At 37.8% G+C, this 22,712-nt stretch overlaps 1 protein-coding gene across 5 annotated transcripts in view; it reads left to right on the top strand.

Moving 5' to 3' along the window:
* Window positions 1-22,712, top strand: part of TRMT9B (tRNA methyltransferase 9B (putative)) — a 115,772-nt gene that overhangs the window by 53,687 nt on the left and 39,373 nt on the right. For 2 of the 5 annotated variants that reach the window (XM_039698781.1, XM_039698779.1), the window contains one exon: window positions 15,155-15,285. The exons of the other annotated variants lie outside the window; for them this stretch is intronic. The gene's annotated coding sequence lies outside the window, so the exon portion shown is untranslated. The remainder of the gene's footprint in view (window positions 1-15,154; window positions 15,286-22,712) is intronic. 5 annotated transcript variants of the gene reach the window in all.

The raw sequence follows: 22,712 nt of genomic DNA, 5'->3' as shown, positions 1-22,712 counted from the left end.
TTTAAGTTTTATTGTGTAAATTATCTATATAATCATGAGCTGCTTTACATTTGTAATTTTTTACATGCTAGGACAGCTGGCCACCAAGTAGAAATGTTTTCTAAGGCAGGAAGAAAAATGGCTTTTGAGAAAAATCCCTGAGAGAAGCTGCTGAGCCTCTGCTTTGGTAGTCTTTGTTCTCTTCTGTTTTACTGGACTCTAGGTACAGTGGACTTACATATATATGCATAGTGAAATTGTGTCAGATTAATTGTTACAAAAGCCTTCTCTTAGCCTTTTACAGTTGTAATCTTCTCCTGTTTTATGTTGGATGGCAATTTGGTGAAATGCCTAGTACTTGGGAAGGTTAGTGACTTAGGCACTAACTTGGTTATATCCAGACTGTTAAAACCTTTCTTTCCAGTGATGAAATAACCTTGATAGATTTAAATAACCTTGAAAAGAGTTTGCCAAATTGGCAACTGTAATTGTTCATCAAGTGGTTGGATTGCTATGGAAGCACACTCTGCAAGCTTTCAGAGGAGGCTGATTTCATTGACATATTTTCTCACTCCTTCAATTGCTGGGATATTGTGAGCACAGTGAGGTGAGTACTTGTTTGAGCAGCTGCTGCCAATAATGTGCCTGCCTGAAGGCTGTGCTAGCTGCTGGAAATTCTGTAATCATATTACCACAGCGTGTGCTTCTCTTTGGAGGCGAGGAAGCTGTAAAGCCTTAAACGTTGGATCAGCTAGTATTCTATTTGCTCTTGCAAATAGACTTTGGCCAGTCTGAATTTGTTGTTTAAAAAGCAAAACCTGGCATGGTATTTTCACCACATCCTTTCAGATCTGAAATAGGCTCAGAAATGGGTCTCAGTGGTGTAGTTGTTTTCTGTACAACAGAAATCCAGAGTTGCCTGTTACATCGCTCACACTGTGAGTGACTAATCCATTATAAGGTGTTTAAATCTGGCTCTTGCCAGATCTCTCTTCTGAAACCATAATACATTAACTGACCAAGACCTTTTGCCTAACACTGTTCCTGGGAGACAAACTGTGCAAAGTCCTCTGGAGCAGGGTTTTAATCCTTTCCAGCCCAAGCAGAACTGGTCTCATTTACGTTCTTTCAGAGTTCTTGTTCAGTCCTCTGAAGGACAGTGTAGAAGTAAATTAAAGTAACTTCTCAGCTACAGCTGCTTTCCTCTCTAAGGACTGGAAAACCTCAAAAGAAAAAGAATTTCCAGTCTGATAACAGTTACTTTGTGTCTGCAGATTTTTCATCATCAAGTTAATTTTCCTAATGGCAGTTATATGAAACGTAATTGTCTTGTTCAGTGGAAAAAGCAAACCATGTGGAAAACCCACACAGTGGATTCATATTCTCCCTTTTTTTACAGAAGTAGCATCAGTTTGTGTGACAGCTACCAGTTAGTCCAGGTACAATGTTGTGCTAAAATGCTGCTTTTGAAGTTGCTGGGTGTGTGCTTTGCTGTGCTATGCACTCATACGCTGGCAGGAATGCTAGAAAGCAAAGGCCTGTGAGGTTGACTGCAAACAGTGCTGCATTTAGAGTAAGAAAAAGCATTGCTGTTTCAGATTTCTTATTTGCATGGTCCTGTTGTTTCACAGGCTTGTGAGAGGAGAGGAAGTGGCTGAACTCGCCTTCAGTGCAAATTAATCTGTAGTTGTGCCATCAGGCTCCAGAACTGGGCTGTGCCATTGTGAGGCTCTGCCTTCACGTCTCAGCATTCAGATAAGGGAATCTAACAGGGATAGAAGGAAGTAGGCTTAGTCAGGTGAAGCTGCTATGACTTTTCTTAATTTGTGGATCAAGATTCTCCCATTGAATTAAACTCTTCTTTCAGGACATTAGCTATGGCTGTTCTTTTTTTTTTTTTTTTTTCCCTCAGCCATATACTCCTTACGTAACTTAGACTAAGCAAAGTCAGGGGATAAAGTTTTTAGGTGTCTTTGGGAAAAGTGTCATTACAGAGGCCTGATTTTGCAAAATAGAAAAAAAGATTTCTCCACTTGGCAAATGCCAATTAGCTTTTTCAGTGGCTTAGTGTAGGAGTTCAGCGTGATTTCCATATTTTGAAAATAAGAATTGCTGAGAGATTAGAACAACATGAATTGAAAAAAACCAAACAGGTATCATATTCTAAAAATCAGTTTTGAGTTCACAGTTTTGAGTTAACAGGACATATAAGAAATGGTGTTATATGAGTGTTTCGTTGAAGAAAATGGAATTGCAAAATCAAGCTTCTTTTTTCTCACTTGCAAAACTTGCTCATTTCTCAGGGATTTTTTTTGTGATTTAAATATTTTTCTTCAGGAGCTGTCAAATGGAATTAAACTAATCACCAGTGCAATGCGTTTAACTTAATTTCATGTCCACTGTATCTCAATTGAAATCCACCTAGCAATTATTACCATTCACTTGCAAAAACTGCTACATTCATAATTTATGTTTCCCAAAATGTAGCCAGTGAGAGAAAGTGTGAACTGCTATTGTGCTGAATTGAAACATGAAATGAACTCAGAATTTTTGGCTTAGATTGAATTTAAATATAACTCAGCACTGATTGAAAATCTCAGTGTCCTAGATTTGCACTTTTAGGTTTCAATTTATACTAGGCATGAGTAAGTGTTGTTAGCTGCATGAATAATGCATTATTTTCTTCAGCTCCGCTCATTCCCTTCACATATTTATTCATATATGCTGTTTAAATGAACCCAAAATCCTGTATTGCTAGGTGTTCACTGGTGTTCCTGCAAGCTGCAGGATAGACCAGTTTCCTCAGGCTTAAAACAGCTACAGAACTACTTACCCAGAGACCACCTTTTCAATCACTTGTACTTAGTTGTCGTCTGCATTCAGTGACAGAAGCCCCCTTTCATACTTCTGTGTCATTATCTTGAATAAAGTTATTCTAAATTTGTATGTATTTTTGTAATATATTTCTGGTGTCAGAATACTAATTTGTGGAAATGAGAAGTAGCTTTTATGACAGAACCCAAATGCACCCAGGGTTTGGAGCCTGAGGATGTGTTTTTCCCTTAGACACAGGATACTATAGTCAATCCACACCTTTTCAGAGCTCAAGGAGTCTGTGAACAAGGGATTGCATAAACAGGAGGAGGAAGTAGGGCTGAATTTGTCAGGTTCCATTGCTACAGGAGCAGTGCAGTTCCGTTCATGTCAGTTCACAAAAATGAATTTTGTCAGAAAAGAAAGACTAATATTAGGTAATTTTAGATTAATTGAAACTAACTTTGTCACTTCATTGGCAATTTGTCTTTTATCATTCTACAGTTTAAATGTCACAAACTTAGTTTTTATATGATGTTAATTATTCAGACTTGTGTGGATCTATAGTTTATTGCTGCCTGTATGCAGATAATGAGTACATTTACTTTCTATAGTAAGGTTTAGTAACAATTGTTAGGGTAGCACATTAAATCTAATAAATTATAATTTAATTAATTAATTGTTGACAATTTGATTTATTATTTTGATTGTGCTCAAAGCACAATAAATAATAAATAATAAATTTCATTTGCAAAGGAAGCTTTTAAATGTGTTAGTGATAGGTATATGCCACACAGCTATCAGCTTCTGTATGGATTTTTCCTCAGTTTCTTACCATGGGTAATATATTTTCTTCGTCCTAGTGTTTGTACTACATTAGGTACTGAGAAATGCAAATAGCATTCACACAGTCACAATATAGTCTGCCACAGAAATGGAACTTAATTTGTGCTTCTTGAGTCCATATTATTGCCTGGATACTACAGTACTGCCCATTTTTTTTTTATTCTACAGTTGTGTCTGGAAATTATCCCTAAATGAGGACTTACAAGATATTTGAGTTATTCAAGTGAAAAAGATTAAAAGAATCTGCTTGTTATTAAATCTCATCCTCAATTCCCTCTTTCTGTAACTGGTAGTCCACTAAGACTGTTTAAAAAAGAAAAAAAAACAAAAAGGAGATAAAGAATTAAGTGAAGTTTGTTTGTGGTGCTAGGTAGAATTTAATTTTCTTTATTATGGAAAATGGAAATGTATGTGTTACAGAAACATTGCAAAATTTTGCTATTGTGAAGTGAGATAAATCTAGAATGTTTTAAAATGTAACTCAGAATGAAAATGTGAATAATTCCTTTAATTTCTGAAGCAGTATTTCTTTGAAATGACACAAGTCACTTATGCTGGTATGGGACAATTTTTCCCAAGAAAAATTCCTGGTTGTTTTATGTTAACATTCCATCCTCCTGAGACCCATGTAAAATTCTTAAATCAAATCTAGAAACAAGCAGCTATTCCATATTTATGAAATAGCAAGCAAGACTCCATGAAATAGTAAGGCAATGAGAGCTTGGAGGTGTGAGCTGTTGGCAACTGTTAGTGTCTATCAGTTTAATAGGACTTTCTCAGAAATGAGCAGTCTTTTCCAGTGCAGAATATAGAGTTTCTGTCACCCCAGTACAAATAGAAGTACCAGTCATTTTCAGAGAAAATTGTATTTCACATGAAAAATGAAATAACAAAATGGTCATTAAGGCTCATGTAAAATCCAGTGAAAGGACCCAAGGAATGATAGATCCACAAGCTAGAATCCCATTAAAATTTTCACATTTTTCATGTCTTACTCTCTTCTATCAGTCAGCTTAGACCTTAAAACACATTTCTGCTGCTTATCCTCTTTCTTTTCAGGGATGATCCAAAAGGGCCAGTGTATTGGGTTTGCAGGGCCAGGTTTTGCTGGCAGGGCAGGGCTACAGGGGTGGCTTTTGTGAGAAGCTGCTAGAAGTTTCCCCATGTGTGGCAGAGCCAATGGCAGTGGGCTCCAGGATGGATCCACCACTGGCCAAGGCTGAGCCCACCAGTGATGGCAGTAATGCCCCTGCGATAACATACTTAAGAAGGGAAATAAAATTATTGCAGAGAAGTAATTCTGGCCAGAGAAGCAAGGAATGAGAATATGTGAGATAAGTCCTGCAGACACCAAGATCAATGAAGAAGGAGAATGATCTGCTCCAGGTGCCAGAGCTGTGATCCCCTGCAGCCTGTGGTGAAGGCCGTGGTGAAGCAGCTGTGCCCCTGTGGCTTGTGGAGGGCACAGGGGTGCAGAGATTCACCCACAGCCCATGGAGGAGCCCCACACCTTCTTAAAGTATTGTGCCCTGTGAAAAGGGACCCATGCTGGAGCAGTTTGTGAAGCCCAGGGGAAGGATTCACACTGGAGAAGTTCATGGAGGACTGCTCCCCCAGGAAGGACCCCACACTGGAGCAGGGGGAGGACTCCTCTCTCTGAGGAGGAAGCAGTGGCAGAAATGTGTGATGAACTGACCATAATCCCATTCCCCATCTCCCTGTGCAGCTGAGAGGGAGGAGGTAGAGAATTAGGAGTAAAGTTAAGCCCAGGAAGGAGTGGGAGGTCAGATGAAGGGGGGTTTTTTCAGCCTTTGTTTTACCTTTCATTGTGCATCTCTGGTTTTGATGGGTAATAAATGCAAGTAATTTCCCCAAGTGGAGGGTTTCCAGGAAGGAGTGGGAGGTCAGATGAAGGGGGTTTTTTTTCAGCTTTTGTTTTACCTTTCATTGTGCATCTCTGATTTTGATGGGTAATAAATTCAAGTAATTTCCCCAAGTGGAGGGTTTTTGATCCATGGTGGTAACTGATGAGTGATCTTTCCCTGTCCTTATGTCAAGGCACAGGCTTTTGATTATATTTTCTCTCCACTATTCCATCCTCCAGCTGAGGATGGAATAGACAGAGCAGTTTTGGTGGGCACCTGGCATCCAGCCAGGATCAAACCACCAGAGCCAGTTAGACCAGTGTGGCAGCATTTTGCATGATTGGGATCCCTGCACTTTGGAAATAGCTCACCTGAATTCTGTGCCTTTCAGTATCTGGATTACAATTGAGCTATTGGGTGACAATTACTTCTAATGGCTCCTAGCAAAGGTTGGATCCAAAGCAAATGGTTTTAGAGAAGTGTGCTCCACTCAGCTGCCTAAATAAACTCTGCTTTTTGTTAGTCTCATTAGCAGTCCCAGACATTTAATGATTCGTTTGCTTCTTCCTCCACACATGTGCTTCCTTTTCATCAGCATTGGCACACACTGCACACTGTGGGGAAATGCAGATGTCTGAGATAACTGGCAGTATAATAAATGGAATTAACTGACACTAAAATGGGAATGCTGGACAAGGAGATCCATGAAAACAAAGGATGACTGGCCTTCATGAAATAGTAACAAGATGAAAATAGAACTTCTTTTTAGCAAAATAATTTTCATGACTATTTCCTTTGATGGAAACTTATTGGAATAGAATTTATTTCTGGTAAATGAGATGTGCAGCTACCCTGTTCCATAAGGATATAGCCTTTTCAGTCATTTTAAGGTCCAGTTTCCCAGCTCTCCAAAGGTATTAGTCATGTGAACATCTCTAGTTTTTCTATGAGAGCACTTACCTGGTGTTCCTTCAAATGTACCTAGTCCTTAATGTGCCTTTCAGGGCCCATATATGCATGGTACTGATGATCTGCCTCATAATTGGCTCTATCTAGAATGGCTGAATCTTCTAGCAGCTATCTATGGTCTGCACAGCAGAGCCAAAACCATCATTACATGCACCAATGCCCAGACTCTTTCACCCACTGCATACTCCTTTGATACTGGGAAAGAGCAGGAACATGCAGCAGTGACACCCAGCAAGGAAAGAGACTGCTGTGACTGTGTGCTATACATGTGGTGATTTTTAACAGCTTATGTAGACTGTAATGTGTCAGCATGAGAACTCAAGCATGGCAGTAGAAGATCTGGTTATGTCTTAGCAATATTTAACTATACAGTACTTAAGGGAGAGCAAATGAGAGAACTGTGAGATAACTTTGGTGGTGACATTGAATAAGCGTAACTATTTATGGAATAAATATGAAAATGGCAGTGCATGGCTATAGTAGACATTAGCAGCATTAGTCTTTGATCCATGAGCAGCACAGTGTTATGGTAGCAAATTCCTGAATTGTCCCAATCCATTAAGTTCTCGATATCCCTCCTTGGCATTCTGGGGCCACAGTCCTGGCTCCTGGTATGTTGAGAGGCCCTAGGTGGCTGCTTATCAGAGTAAGCATTGATTATTAGGTGCTGGGATTTTCAACACTGATCCTCTCCTGTTGATCCTACCTTGGTGGTTTTTGTCTTTTTATACCTTCAAGGTGCTGTGACCTTCTGTACTTCTCAGTGTATACTTCTGTAATCTCTCAGAGAGATTATTAACTGCTTCTGTTGAGTCAGTTCAACCTAAAGACAGCTGGTTGATTGTTGGTCATCATGTCCTCACCCTGCAGCTGTTTTCCAGCAGTGACAATTCCATGAAACCATTTCTCTGTGCTCATGTCACAGAGGTCTTAATGGCACTGTTATTGCACTGTTTTCCTGAATTTTATTGATGGAAATGTTAAATTTATTTTCAATTGGAAATGTTAAATTTATTTAACATTTCAATTGGAAATGTTAAATTTATTTTAGTAAGGCAGCTGGTTGATTGTTGGTCATCATGTCCTCACCCTGCAGCTGTTTTCCAGCAGTGACAATTCCATGAAACCATTTCTCTGTGCTCATGTCACAGAGGTCTTAATGGCACTGTTATTGCACTGTTTTCCTGAATTTTATTGATGGCCTTCAATTGGAAATGTTAAATTTATTTTAGCTCAGCATTTCCTATACCTATACTTGCATTTGTGACCAGCTGTTTGGTTAGTCCTTACATGGCCACAGTGCCAAATATGTTTGTGCAGGGTTAGTGAAGTTACATCCAAGCCAGTCTTGACTTAGCAGTGCCCTGTTCCCTGCTGTGTTGATTCGTAGCCTTAGGCTGAAGCCTTTCTTGGCTCAGAGAGTGTTTGTGCAGGGTTAGTGAAGTTACATCCAAGCCTTTCTTGGCTCAGAGAGGCCTGGCTCAGCTTGGTTATTCTCAGCTCTCTGGCGCGTACCCAAGGCTCACTTGTTGTTTACAACTCTGTGAGATACTCTGCAGGTGAGGAACTTCTCTGGCGCGTACCCAAGGCTCACTTGTTGTTTACAACTCTGTGAGATACTCCTCTGCAGGTGAGGAACTTTCCATTTCTCTTTGTTGAGCTCCATGATGTCCTGCCAGATCCCTTCTCCAGCCTCTCATGATCCCTCTCAAAAGCAGCCATAACTTCCAGCATGTTGACTGCTGTCCTTGTTTTCTCTTTCTGTTGCTTTGCTTTTTTCTTCTTTGTCCATTTTCTACATTTTTGTAGGGTGTGTGACCTAAGTAAGAGAGGCCAGTTGGCCTTTATGGCAGGGAAGAGTCAAGGGTCTCTTTAATGTAATGGCATAGTGACATCCCCCTGCTCTGTGGTGGAAGAGCAGCAGCCTGAGATAGAGCTCAGGGCTGCAGTGCAGGATGGTAACGAGAGCTCTGGAAAAGCCCAGCTGTGGTGTTGGATGCCACCTTCACCATAGGAGCTGTGGCTGCTGAGGAAGCACTCCTGTGTTGGGTGCTGGGCTGTGGACGTGCCCACCTGTGTCCTGGGAAGATTGCTGTGGAAGCACTTGGACAAGGAGCTCCTGTTCTGTATGCACTTGCCATGACTGCTGAGGGCAGGGGAAAAAATGGGAACACTACCCTGTCTGAAGCCCCCTTGCAGGAACACTGGGTTGGAAATGTGTCTTGATCTTGGTACATTTAGGCATATGATTTAGCCAGAAGGCTCTGATGTTTGAGAGCCCACACAGGGTGTACCCTGATGGTAAACTGCTTAACCAGCTCCACTGTGATGATTCTGGCAGCAAATTTACTGGAACAAAGCTGCTTGTGCCATGGATTGAGTTGAGAGGTGTAACAAGGTTTCTTGGCATCAACTGGCCCATTTCTGGGAATAGATGGATATGTAAAAAGGAGTATCCTGTGGCACAAGAACAACTGCCAGCTCATCACTCAGGACCATGCAGTGACCTTGCATTCAGATATTAATGGCCCAGCAATGGTTATTCTTCAGCTGGTGGATAATAATTCCTTTGCCCTCCACCAACCCTGCTCTGACTGCTGGTGGTGTGACATCTGACCCACTGTGCCGTGGCTTTGGGACTGGGTGGCCTTGGCCTATGCAAGGCTGGAGCCAGCAGTGACCATAATGGACACGACAGTCCAGCTGCCAGAGCGTCCTCCAGAGCCCTGCTGGGGCAGCTGCTCAACACCTCCAGTCAGACCACCACCATACCATGTAAAGGAACCTCATTGTTTTCACTCAGAGGAAATTAATATAGTGGTAAGACCACTGCATTTTGTTATTTTATCAATTAATAATATGCAATTAATTATTATTAATTAAAACATTATTTTCCAGTTATTATTACAACACACATAAATAAATGCACAACATGTTAATTATTTTAATTATGAAACCTTAAAAATCTTATTATTTTAAAATAATTGCAGGTTTAGTAATCAAGAAGAAATTGGAAATTTCTAGCTTATTGCAGTGAATAAAGATAGTTTAGAAATTGCACTACCCTCCTTAGAGGAATTGCTTATTCATTAAGCATTATTAAAAGCTGTATTTCACCTTTTGAGTACCTAAAAATGTGAAAGTGATAATACAGAAACTGGAAATCTATTATGGAAGTAAATTCTTAGTCTTGAAGCCATTAGGAGTCATTACTGAGGAAGTGTTTATGTACTGCTATCAGTATATTGTATATAATACAGATTCATAAATCTGTTGAAGAATATAATTTATCATAACACTTATTTTATGTAATACAGGTGAGCTGACCAAAGTAAAAAATAGCCCTACAAATAAAACAACCTAAAGTATTCAAACCTGGAGTAGTTCATTGATCAGATTTGTCACCTCATCCCACAAGAAAACTGTCTGCTATGATTTAGACAATCTGGAGGGGTCACCTTGTTTGCACTAATGGAAAGAAAAAAGTATATGGAACTAGCTGGCATTTGTGGATTAATTAGTTAATTTCTTAGCATAATGCAATTAAGATCCTGATTCAGCAATTTTTTTTCAGCAAAACATGTCTTACCTTTCACCATTGTCAAAACGTAGTCAGTACAGGTTCATTGCACTTTTATGGATATAAACATCTTTCCAGAGAACTCTTTATTTTTGATAAAAATATCTTAAAGAAAATATTTTTTATGCTGTCATGCTTTAGACAGAATAGCATTATGCCAAAGCAAAAATGACATTAAACTGTTTATATTTTTCAATCAAATTGAAGAAAACCAAATGAACCAGTATTACATAGGACAAGAAACAAGTTTGGTTTTCAAATGTTTCTGCTTTACTGAATGATGGCAGCTAAAGGAGCAGATATTAATATTTTGCAACCTTTTAACATATCAGCAATGATTTGTAAACATTGTATTATACCTTTCTTGTTTCAACCCTCATTGAGCATCTCTCATTTTTCAGCTTCTACATTCTTCAGAACAGGATATGTTTGCTCAGTGTCTAGAACAAAGGGGCTCTTGATCTTAACTGGGGCCTTTGGCTTCTCTGGTAATCTAAGCTATTGGGGAACAATAGCCTACAAGACTGTTAGCAGTATCAGCAAGGACATTTCAAAGGCCATTAATATCAGCTAATGTTCATGTATCACATGAGAGGCTGCTATTACTATGAAATTAAAAATGGCAGTAGCAAGATATTATTAAGCTTATAAAATTCACTTTGCTCTTGTGGGCTAGGATTTTAATAACATCAAATTACTATTTTACAGTCTGAATCTTCTGATCATATATTGGATAGTAACTTGGTAGAAATGTGTGGGTGTCTAATGTCACTTCTGTTTATCCCTTCCATCACCAGTGACCTGCAAACTCCAAGCACAGAATCCTTTAGGGGATTCACATCATTCTTGATATATGGAATCACTCTCTGCTCTTTAAGGCTGCATCTAGTGGTTTAGGAGCTGTCATTTAGGCAAAGGCAAAAATGTTGTTCTTCCTGCAAAAGGAGCAGACAAATGTAGGGTTGTTAGAGGTTCATCCTGTGTGCTCTGTTTCTTCTTTAGTTACAGGAAATATCTAAAATCATAGGCACTGTGATGGGAAATTCAATTTAGGATGGACAATACAGTGTACATAAAGATTAGAAAAAGGAAGCAAATATAAATTAATTCAAAGGTAATGATAATAATAAGCAATAATGGTAAAATCATTGTCTGTAAATAACAGTTAATCAAATACTGTTGAATATGCCATTTTGTGTCCTTAGTGTCACAAGCTGTTGATTCTGTAGCTGTGTCCCTTCTGTAAGTACTCTACATGAAGATGCTCTCAGTATTGTTTAAAAGTCTCCAGCTGGGCTACACCAAGCACATTGTTAGCTCAGCTTAAAGCATGCTCACATTATCTAAAAATTGCAAATCTTCCAACAGCCTTCTTTATCATTTTTCTAGGTAGGTAAGTAAGCTCTCATGTTGTTGATTTTACTCACTTAATGTCCCCATAGAGTGGACACAGAGAGGTTGCAATTGAGCAGGGACTTAAACTGAAGAACCTGTTGCCAGGCTGGGAAAACCCTGGAACTCAGATGCTCTGTGATGGACACATCATCCCTACTCTAATCAGGGTAATCACATAGGACTGAATTTCTTCATAGTTAGTGGGCTTATTTTTTCTGCTTTTTTTTCATGATCTTGGGTTTTTTACCTCCTGATATGCTATAATTCTCTAAGTCTTAGGAGGGTTTTCGTCCTTTCTTCCTTTCCAATCTTTACTCACATCTCTTAAGTCCCCTTTGACGTACCGCCTGCCCAGGAATCATACCTTGTTGGGAGAACTCATTTTGAGCTCTCTTTTTTTGGTAGCTAGTATCATGGTTGTTTTTTAAAGCAATAATTTTTTTTACCCCACCCCTGATTTTTTTTTTTCCCCTGTAAGGAGAATATGTAATTACTTGAAGGACACAAGGTAAATATCTGGCACTACAGACAGGCTGGGATTGATGAGAAAGCTCAGCTTCTAGGTGATGTGGCAATATGTGATTTTGGAGCTATGAATTCCTCCCCTCTACCCCCTTTTTTGCTCTCAGTAATTTGTGACCATGCCCTCTGTCATCATAACTGCTTTTCTGTGATAATTGCAGCTTGTTCAAGTTAGAGCAGTAGTAACAGATAGGAATAAACTTCCAGATTTAGCCCTATTCAGAGACAGCCAGCTAATACGGTGAAGGCTGAATTTATGGCTAGGAACCTATTTTCCAGTTTTAAAGGGCACTGTCTTGTGCAATGTAGCTCATCTGGGTACTTGATGTATTCAACTTACTTAATGAGGAATGTCCTGTGAAGAATGATACCATATATCTTGTCCTTGTCTTGTTTAATGTGTCACCCAGAGGCATATTCAGAAGTCATGTCAATTTGATGAGGAGGATTTGGATCCTTTTTTCTCCTCAGTGCTCCAGATAAAACAGCTGGGAGCATAGGGATGTTATTACTAATAAAGGAATTGAAGAAGAATTTTTTCTTCATGATAAGCTAGCATAAAAGAAATGAAATATTATTTAGCTAGAGGTTTATGCAAAACTCATAACTGCAGTATCTGAATATCTGTTTAACAATGAAGGTTGTCTTGAAAATGGAAAGTCCTCATATAATGATTTACAAGGTAATAAATTATTTGTTTCTTGCTAAAATCAGTACCCAGAAATAGAAGCTTGCACATAGCACAGCAGGCTAGCTTAGATGTATTCACAGGCTGAGTTCCTGTTGGAGCAATATTAACACTGAGAGTAAATAACTGAAATCTTAGCCTAGAGAATAAGTCATTAAAAACGCCATTGCATGAGGTAGCCTCTTGTCTGTGTACTCCAAGGTAGTCTACATGCAAGAGTTACCACAGAATGGTGAACTAGGCTGTGAAAGTTGGCTTCCCAAGCAGGTTTACCTTTATAAAATGTTTTCTGCTTTTTGTCTCATAGTCTGAAATCCATCCAGCTTCCTCACTTTTTTTTTTCTCTAAGATCAAATTAAAAGAGGAGATAATTAATTAGACAAATAGCTATAAGGATTAGAGGTATTGGTGTTATATCCTCAGCTATAATTCATAAGAATCTGACATGATTTTCAAAATTGTGTCTGTATGTCACTAAGGCTTACTCAATGTTGTCTTACAAACAAGGCATTTGTATTCTCACAAATAAGTATCATCCTTACAAGTTCATGTTTCAAATATCACATTAATAAGGTAAAATATAAAAGATTAATTTTATGCATGTTAGGGGCATTGTAACTGTTGCCTTATTTTACATGAAGTCATGTCAGTTGTGAAGCCCAAGTAGGAGGAAAGTGAAATGAGTTCTCTTCAACTATTAGAACTCATTGAGCAATTAGATTTAAAAAAAAAAAGTATTCTTCCAGGTTCAGCTTTTGTTTTCTTGAGTAAAGAGAAGGAAAACAGAAAAAAAAAACCCAAATGTTGAGAGCACTGATTTGTGCTCTGTATTTTGTTGTGATTATTTAATGGGTTTACATGAGATATTTTCAAACATTCAGTGGAAGATTTTAAACTGGAACCCTGACATTAGTCAAATGTTTTTTTAACTCTGAAGTAGAGAGCCAGTAACTGCCAGGCGAATACAGGATTTCAGCTTACACAGGATGGTCCAAGTGCAGTGACAAGAAGACTTAATGCTAGAATCTCCTGAACATTTACTTTTCTCAGTTGGGTGTTGAAAGGAGCAATTACTTTGTGAAACTCACCTAGATGAGGAAAAAAATGCCACATGTCCTAAGCTGATATTTCACCATGATTGGAATTTTCTTGTCAAAAATACTCCTTTATCACCTTTTGTTCTGGCTTACAGAAGTAATTTATTTCTCCTCTCTGTATTCTTAGAAAAAAAATGGTGTTCCCTTACTTTGGGACTGATAGTGGATGATATTGTATACAGAGCAGCTCTAATGAGTTGTTTTGAGGCAGTGTAACAAGAAGCGAGGTCACAAGGCTGCTGGATTTCATCATTGAATAGCACAGTCAATTTTTAAGGCACAAAATGACATTGATGTCCAAGATTAACAGAGGATCCTTACAGGAGAGAAATAAAGAGAAGAAAAATACTAAGCTTTTGGATGTCTGTAACAAATGAACTGGAGTTCCTAGAGGCTGCTTTTGTTTTATCAGCAGAGTTCACACTAACTGCCAATGTGTCTGAGGAATGATTTTCTATTATGCACACCAAATCTGTGAACCAGAAGTGTCCTTTTAATATTTATACAAAAATTGTATACATTTTACATTGTTTACAATTTCCTCTAAATCTCTGTTCAGTCTTTAGGATTAGGATAGCCCTATGAGATGTTTGAAAAATGCTAAGGGCAAGTAAAATTTCTCAGTGAGAGAAATTCTTTCTTAGGGAGATCTTTCCTGCTTAAGAGAAGACCTATTGCTCTCCTTTAGGTCTGTACGATATAGGAAAAAAAAAAGAAAGAGGTAGATGTTTTGGAAATACAGGAGTAGTTCATTACAGTCTCTCAAGATAAAGATAAGCAATGTATTTTCACAGAATTAAATTAGAGAGATAATATTATTTGTCTTGGAAGACAAATGAACCACTGTGGATGAAGTAATTGAGAGGTGAGTTGGCAATAATCATATGCCTGCTGAAAAGTAAATAAATAATGTATAAACATGCAATTTAAAAAATCCCTCCTGATTTGGGGCTATTGCTCTTGGAAAGCTAATAGAATAAATATCCTGGGAAGAGCACCAGTAAAGAAAAGGCTGGTGAGTAGCCAGCTGATGAATACATGTAGTGTTTGTAGTGTTTGTGATGAAAGACAAACTATCTTTTGAGCATTAATCCTAAAGCAGCTGTTACCTTGGCAACTGCAGGTAAGGGATGGTTGTAGTGTCCATCTCTCCAGATTCGCTTTGAACTACTAATAAAATATTAGAGTAGCTTGTCTTTTTAAAGTCTTCATGTGGCTTTCCAAAGATTTGGATTAATCTGTTCCTGAATGGCGGTTTTGCATACAGAATTGGATTTGGGGAACCTGACACGTAGAAAAGACAAGCAGTTATTTATGAGCTTGTCTAACTTAGTGCTGCCTTAGTGGGAAGACTGTTATGGAAATAAATCACATTCTGTTTCTGTGCTGTATTTTGCAGGTCCTCAGGCTGTGTCTGAGTGCACCTTGTGTTGTGTCACTGGAACACAGGCACGGCTGCTGAGCTCCTGGCCTGGGTGGGCTCAGAGGTGGCTCCCCTGTGAACACATCCTGTCCTGCCTGCCTGCTCAGGTATTGCACTGCATCCCCAATGCTGCCTGGTGGCAATGTTCCCTGGAATGCTGGCTAGGGTCCTGGTGGAGGAAAGCAACCTCCGGTAGCAGTGTAGCAGAAAATATCTCTTGCAGCATAGTCATGTGAACAATGCCTCAAGAAGTAAGTCGTATTTTAAACTGGACTCAGCAATGGCTCTCTCAATAATCTTTTTTGGACTATTCTAAGTCAGCATGGTGTGGTTGGTGAGCCCTCAGAAGCGATAGGAAAAGGCCATTTTGGCATCTCACACTACCCTAACAGCTGACTGCTTCCTCCTGCTCCTGCTTATAACCTCACAATTAGAATATAAGCCTGTGCATATTTCTGACCCTGCTTCTGTGGATGTGCAGCCTCACTCAGATCTGAATAATGTCTTTGTGTAATATGGAGGGAGTGTCTTACTTGGAATTTGGGTAATCCTCATATGATATACAAACCAAGTAACAGTCTGTACCTTGATTGTTCTTGTCAATTCTGTTAAAGGAACTATAATATTAAAGCTTCAAATTTTCTGTGTGCAAACTGATCCTTGAAAATTATCCTTGATGCTGTTGTTAGTGCTCCAAATTGGATTCCCAAGAAATTCATCAAGGTTAGCAAGACTACAATTTCCTACTTACATTGCAAACTAATATTTTTGGATATGCTAAAGTTTATAGCCAGTATGTAGACCCCCTAAAAAGAATTTTTCTTTCAGAGGTCCTCAGGATGTGCATATGTTTTGTCCATTCATTTGTTTACTGAAAAGGAAAAGGAAGTTCAGCAATAGAGATTGGATTTTGATAGTGAACTCGTGTCAAATTATACAAATATCCTTCTATGCCTTTTAGTAAATTTTCCACTATGAAAAATACTTGTTAAATCATGTACTTAGTTCTACCACACTCTGATATGTATTTTGATGTTTATCTTCTCTAGCACCGAGGCATTATGTTTTCAGCTGATGTACATCCAGTTACTTAGCAATAGAACTTAATGTCTTCTATATTAATAGGATTGTTGGAAAGTGTGAACGGTCCTTTGACAGAGCTATTAAGTCAGCCCTGGAAGCTACAGCTATTTTTATACATGAGATATAAACAGAGAGGAGTTTAATATTGATACTGAAAATTTTATTCTGATCCATAGCACCTTGTGATCTATGGCATAGCCTTAGGGTATGAGCTCAACAAGCTGATCTCAGAAAATTGGGTAACTGCTTGTTCGGGCTTTTGTCCATTTATTAACTTCTTACAGTTTTGTGCATTTTGTGCATGTGTGTAAGTGTACCAATGTTTTAAGTTTTTGTTGCAGAAAAAATTTTTCAATTCCCCTCTTTTAGACAGCAGAAGAAAGATATTCAAGATGCAGGACTATGAGATTATTAAAAAGCTGCAAGTCTTATTCTTGGCAATGAAATGAAATTATAAGTAAACACTACTGACATATTCATCAGTTTGATTTGTTCTCTAAGGCTTTATAGAGCAGCAGAAAGGCTTCAACAGCATTTGCCCATTTAATACTGCAGCTGTTTCTGGTTCAGAAAACACAACACAGAGAGTTATCAAAAATGACCAACGAAAAATCGAGACACGTTCCAAAACGTTGTCAGGAGAATCAGTGAGGATAATTTCCACTTTCTGCCCTTCTCCTTGTCTCCTGGGATCATCTGCCTGCCATCATCATAATTTTATCTGGCCTTGTAGGTCTCCTGGAGATTGATTGTGCTCTGTTACCAATGTATTGGAGGTTCTGGTCAGTAGGGGGATGACAACATGAGGAAACTTGGACATACACTGAATGGCAGTTTGAAGGAAGTGGGGTAACAGCAAGGCTCATCCTGAGTTGTAGCAAGTGTTGGCAGGATTAGTACAGTTAGGAATATATACAAGTAGACACATTATATCATTTGACACAGAGCCAGAGGAAGTTACAATCCTCTGTGTTACAATACAGTAGAAACTGTGTAACACTTTTAGCAATTTCCTTTGCAAGAAAAAAAAAATACAGAAGTAGTTACAGTATTTCCACTGGCCTTAGTTCAAGATGGGAATAAACAATATTAGTATCACCTCCTTTGCTGGGTCACTGCAGAATGCTTTTTGGCATTCTAACAAGAGCACTTTGGTTGCCAGGAGACAATAAGTTAATTTTGGAAGGTAATGCCCTCCAAGCAAGTAATGCCAACATTCTAGATCAGACTAAAATCTAATGCTCCGTAGCCAGAAGATTGCCTTTAAAAGGATTTACCTCTCTGCATTACTGATAATAAACAAACTGCTGCTGCATTGTCTGTTGCTGGCAGAACAAAATCCTGAACAGTAAAGTCTAAGGGTGCTGTTAGGTAATCAGCATAAAAATAATGCTGCAGCAGGCTCATCTAGGTTAAGCCATCTGCTAACTATGCTGATACATATGTCAAATGACAGACTGCCAAAACTGTTTTTCATGATCTTAAAATACAAGGGAGACCAATGAAATGTTACAGGGACAAATTCAAAACAAGTCCACAATTAATATGTGGCATTAATTTCACCATATGAGACATGGCAACCAAAGGGTTTTGGGACACTAAACATTTACTGATGCTGTTAAAGTCTATACACAAAACCATACTGACACCTCAGAGTGGAAATAGCAGCAGAGCAACGTAAGAAACACAAGAAGCTGTATCTCTGATGGTGGTGCCAAGTGTAGCACTACAGAAGCATTTCTCTTCAGTCTAGCTGTGAAACTAAATCTTCATGTATTCAAGCTCAAGGTTTCAGAGTTGTGGAGAACTCGTGGAAAATGAATATTTGAGACAGAAATCACTCATGAAATAGTTTGAGCTTTTCTGGGTGGAGGTGGGATTCATAATCGTAGGGATTGGTCTGAACTGAAAATCTTCTGATTTGGGAGGATGGGTAAATAGGCAAATGGATTGCAATGGTCAGCACATAGTCAACTCTGATATTGAACAGTTTTGACACAGTTCAGGAGAGTTTTGCAATCAGTGACTCATGCAGTACCTGAGAAAGTTCACGTAAGTTAAGTCAGTAAAATCTACCTGACTGCTAAAATGATTTTAAACTGACAGTGGAATTACAGTATTTGCAGAGAAAAAAATAGTGAGGCCTCAGAGAAGAACTGCAACAGTTATTTGAACATTAGAGAAAATGTCTTATAATGGCATAATTAAAGATTATAACTGAGAGGTGACTTGACTATGGTACATAAGTTCCAGGAAAATATCATCAGGTAGTAATATTCTCTTTCAATCTAAAAAAATTACACTACAAACCCCAGCATCTGGGAATAAAAACCAAGCAAACCTGTAATCAGATGTAGAATCAGATTTTTATCAGTGTGGGTGATTAACTTGTGCAATGAAGTGGGTGCTTTATGAAGTATGATATTTTGTGAAACATAACAGGGCTTGTTAGAGAAGTAATAAGGCTTGTTAGAGATGTAGGTAAAACAGCTTAGCCTGTGGTGTCCAAAGGGGTGTGATCAGATTACTTGTGGTCTCCGAACACTGTACCATAAAATATTTTTAAAGGTCTTTGAGCTTCAGTTGAAAACTTGTAATGGTCCACACATCCAGAAAGATTGAAAACTATCTGACAGAACGCTAAATTAAAGAAAGCCAAATTCACGGTAAGGTGTAATATTTTTTATTAAAAATAGGAAAGTACAGTTGTATCTATATTTAATGTATAGTCTAAAATACCTATTTTAACTTCAAAGTCTTGAAGTCTGAATATAGTAATTACATTTTCATTCTTACAATTGTTGAAATTTTCACAAATAATGTGGCAATTTTCAATATTAATTGCAATGTCGTTTTTTAAGCTTCTGTTCTAAGGTGTTTCAAACACATTAAAATAAATCTTGTGTTTCAAACACATTAAAATAAATAAGAAAGCATTCAATTTATATTTGTAATAGACTTGTGAGTTTTCAACTTCTGATTTTTGAACTAGTGTAATCATGGTGGCTATTCCTACATGAAGAAGAATTAATTTATGGTTCTTGTTACCTTACAATACCTTATTCCAGATATCTTACAATACCTTATTCCAGATAAGGCTCTTAGCCTGGAAATTACCAGTTCCAGACAAAGATTGCCACAGCAGCTAAATTGACAGTTGATAGAAGAGAGGGAGTTTGATAGGTAGAAGAGGTGCTGCAGTGATGCTCTTTGGTCTGCTGGATGAACCGGCCATAGGACTGTCCTGAATGACCTCCTGTATGACCCAGGGGCTGGGGATGTGTGTGTGAGATCCAGTTACGTAGGTGGACTACAGCCTACAGGAAATGCAATGTGAGTGCTCTCCAGCATTTCTTTGTGGTGTGTGCATAACTGTTTTTGGGCCCAGACAGATGAATTATTTTGCCTCAGGCACCCAGCCTGAGTGTTGCTGTGTCAGATGTTACAGAGCCTGCTCACAAGCATTGCTTGGATGCTGTCTTGCTCTTGAATGTACATGTTGTGTGACCACTTATACGAGAGTTGGAAGCCCACAAGGTTTTTAGGATTAATAAAGAGTCTAACACCCTTTACATTTCCTATCAAACTAAAACCAGTTTCCTTAATTTCAACTTGTGGAGTATTCCCACTGTGAAACTTAGGGATAAATCAGCTCCTATTGTCCTTGTTCTACCTGAAGAGAGGTGACAGAAATGGCTAAGCTTACATGAAACGGCTTACATGAAACTATTATATTAGAGCATCAGTTAGTGGTGAACTTCAGAGCAGCTTGCAAAGGATTTTTTTTGAAATTGAGCTTGTCCTTATTTAGATGGGAGGCTTTTAAGTTGAGAAAAGGAGATCACATGGTAAGTGGTGCTACAAAATGTGCTCTTTCAGAAACAGTCCAATCCCAGGTTGCCAGTGCAGTCTCTTGGCTCGCTCAGCTATCATCAACTCTCACACTTGAACGAAAGCCCAGGACCTGTAGTACTGTAACAAAATACTCATGATGTTCTGGTCTTAAACAGATATTAACTAAACCTCCTCCACTCCATTTTTCATGTCCTTTCCATGTTGTATCTTCATTATTTTTGCAAATGTTACGGTTCTTATGGACCATATGGTTCATGTTTGTAGGTGTAATACCAAAGATAATTTTCCCTGAGTTTTTTAGTACATTTTAGAACATTTTCCTAATGTTAAATAAACCTAATAGGGCATAATTCCATCTTCCATTTGAAGTCACTTTCAAGCATCTAAATATTGGATTTATTTGGCCTTCCCTTTGCTTTTGGGTGTTATATTCATAGTAATCTTTAGATTCTTCCCACTCTTTTTCTCATTCACTTCTTACAGGCTACTGTAGAACCAAAAAAAAAAGTTTGACCATTCAGAACTACTATTATTTATTTTGGTTTAATATTCAAAATTATAAATTCATATTTACAAGCAGATTAATAAGACAAAACTCACTTCGAGTCCAAGTGCTCTCTAATTTATTTTGGTTTAATATTCAAAATTATAAATTTGAATACATTGAATTATGTATTCAAAATACAAGCAGATTAATAAGACCAAACTCACTTCGAGTCCAAGTGGTCTCTCGTTATTATTGGAGATTATGTTTCTGTTCTCTAGTTATACTTGAGAGAATTACTTACCTTGTCCTCTGTGTTGGGCTAAAATCTGTTGCCTTTGAAACTGTAAGAAGTTTACATTTTACTTCAATAGAGGCAGGATATAATTCATTAATAACTGAAAATGAAATATTTAAAAGGCAGAATTTCCCTAGGAATGTAGCACCCACTAAAATACTGCCATGGCAATTAGGTGGAAGAACAAGCCCAGAATCTAAAAAAAGTTGTGGGTGCTAGGAGCTATAAGAGGAAAATTCTCTCCTCCACTCTAATATTGATAATTAGAGTGGAGGAGAGAATTATAATTTACAAAAAAGAGAAGAAATTGTCTTTTCCTGTAAAGGTGTAAAATGCTAATAAAAATCAGAAAATGTATAGAAACTTGAATATCTGAAGAAAGTTTATTAGTAGTACCTGAGTCATATGCTGTGGAGTATGAGAGTAGTTTTGCAATGGGAATGGTAATTTTTGATAAGATGAAGTTGTCACTAGAACAGTAACAAATCCTTGTAGAAGGGATTATTTCATTAGGATCTGCTAAATTTCACTTCTTTGACATGTCTGAATTTAAATTTCCAGTTGACATAATTTTGTTCAAAAATTATATATATATATACAAAAGTTATATATATTATCCAATATATTTAAATTAATAAAGAGCTACTTGGATCTTGGTCTTTCAGAAGAAAATAAATATCATTAGCTACAATGCTTTAAACAGTGAATCAAGGCTTCCTCAGCTAGAATGAAATAATATTAATTATCATGGCTTATTTTTTACATCTGCCTAACATAAAAATTGCATATTAAGCAAGAGGATGGTAGATAATATATACCTGTTAGTATATTAGGATGGCTATTGTTTTAGGTAGCAATAAAAGTAATGAATAATTTTTTATCATATTAATGCATTTAAAGACTCTCCTGCTGATCTTCAATCTTGTACTGATCATCATGTGTCCAAATAAAAGAATGTATTCTTTTCACAGTGCAAGTAGAAAATTTAAGAGATAAATCAGCTTGTCTTTGGCTTCCACAGAAAGCTGTTTATTTTGCCTCATGCAGTGCTGGACACGTGCACTGAAGAAGCAGTTTGCTTTTGCCAGATAATGGCAAGCTTCCAAGCAAACAAAAATATACAGTTCTTATTTAAATTTGATACAATTTCCAGTGTTGTTATTCAAGACACATTTAGAAATATTGCTGACCCCAGTGTAAGACTTGCACAACCTGAGACTACTTTGATCCAAATGTAAGCTGAAACAGAGAAGTTTTGTAAACCTGGCAAGTGTAGGGAAATTCCTGATCCCCAAATTCCAGCCTGATTATAGAACCATTACTTTTATGTCAGCCAAGGAGCTACAATAGCAATGAGCAATCCCTTGATTTATATTGGAATTTTCTGCTAATTGTTGCAGCATTTTGGAATATTTTTTTCATTAAATTTCTCTAACGTCTCCTTGGAAGTCGATTGAAAATGAACTAATTCTTTAAGCTTTAAGCAAAAATTGTACTTTACTCTGGGTTCTACTTGATTTTTGTATTTAGGGGTATCACCAAAATTTTAATGTTTAAAAAATAAATATAGAGAAGCTATGAGGGTTTCAAGGAGTTATGATAATTATTGAAGTTCCTTACATACATAAACAAAAAAAAGTGACTAAGTTTAGAGGAACTGAAGACAATGTGCTGTCAGTTGCAGTATATCAAAACTAGTGAGCAGTGGCTAGCTCTTTTGAAATTTTTTTTTGTCATGGAACTCTGGGCAGCAGGTCAGAAACAGCAACACTTATTTGTCTACAGCACAAAACATATTTGTAAATTGTGCATTA

The sequence above is a fragment of the Passer montanus genome, unplaced genomic scaffold (genome assembly GCF_014805655.1).
Source record: "Passer montanus isolate IOZ18808 unplaced genomic scaffold, ASM1480565v1 scaffold13, whole genome shotgun sequence".
Taxonomy (NCBI): domain Eukaryota; kingdom Metazoa; phylum Chordata; class Aves; order Passeriformes; family Passeridae; genus Passer; species Passer montanus.
The sequence above is the reverse complement of the archived record's forward strand: the minus strand, read 5'-3'. Positions and strand labels throughout refer to the sequence as shown.